Source organism: Octopus bimaculoides, chromosome 18 (assembly GCF_001194135.2).
Source record: "Octopus bimaculoides isolate UCB-OBI-ISO-001 chromosome 18, ASM119413v2, whole genome shotgun sequence".
NCBI lineage: Eukaryota > Metazoa > Mollusca > Cephalopoda > Octopoda > Octopodidae > Octopus > Octopus bimaculoides.
The window spans coordinates 10,619,796-10,620,705 of NC_068998.1; the positions used below are offsets into that span (position 1 = coordinate 10,619,796).

The 910-nt window shown below is 33.0% G+C and overlaps 1 long non-coding RNA gene across 1 annotated transcript in view; it reads right to left on the minus strand.

Moving 5' to 3' along the window:
* LOC106874750 (uncharacterized) overlaps positions 1-910 on the minus strand; it is an 84,521-nt gene that overhangs the window by 82,141 nt on the left and 1,470 nt on the right. The window lies entirely within an intron of this gene.

Here is a 910-nt window from a genome sequence, read left to right on the forward strand (position 1 = left end):
ATATATATATACATACATATGCACACACTGTGTGTGTGTGGATTTATGTATGTATAGGGAGAGAAGAGTGACAAGAACAAGACAGACAAATAAACAAACAGACCCCTCAGATTTAGATAAATAAAATAGTGGCAAAACACACAAAAAAAACCCCTAAAAAGTTAACTCTTTTCCCAATAGGTCAAGCAAGTTAAGTCTATCTCGTACTAAATTGTAGGTCAAACAACAAACGTTCCGCAAATAGGCATAAATACATATGGTGGACAGGTGGTAGGTATATAGATGAATAGAAAATGACAGAACTGGTGTGTATATGGTGTATAGTATATGTGTATGTTTATATGTGTGTATAAGAGTGTATGTGCATCTCTGAGTGTGTGTGAAGCTGGCAGGGCAAAGATATGGGGCATCGATATACGATATTTTTTTATATATATATATATACATATAGGCACATGGTTCCGAACACTTTGGGCAACTGTCTTCTACTATAGCCTCGGGTCAACCAAAGCTTTGTGAATGTATTTGGTAGACGGAAACTGAAAGAAGACGTTTATGAATTTGTCTTGCAAGATTCTTGATGTGAAGTCGTGTATTGAAACAGATATCGTTGTATTTCGGGATGGCCATTTTTTTTTTCGTGTGTTTATTTGCCCATCCCGAAATACAACAATATATATGTGTGTGTGTATGTGTGTGTGTGTGTGTGTGTGTGTATGCGTATACATACATACATACTTACATATGTACATACAAACACACATATATATAGTTATGGTATATTCTATTAAGAACGTAGTAGATTATATATATGCATACATATACATGAAGATAGATAGATAGATAGATAGATAGATAGATAGATAGATAGATAGATATACATACATATATATATATATATATATATATA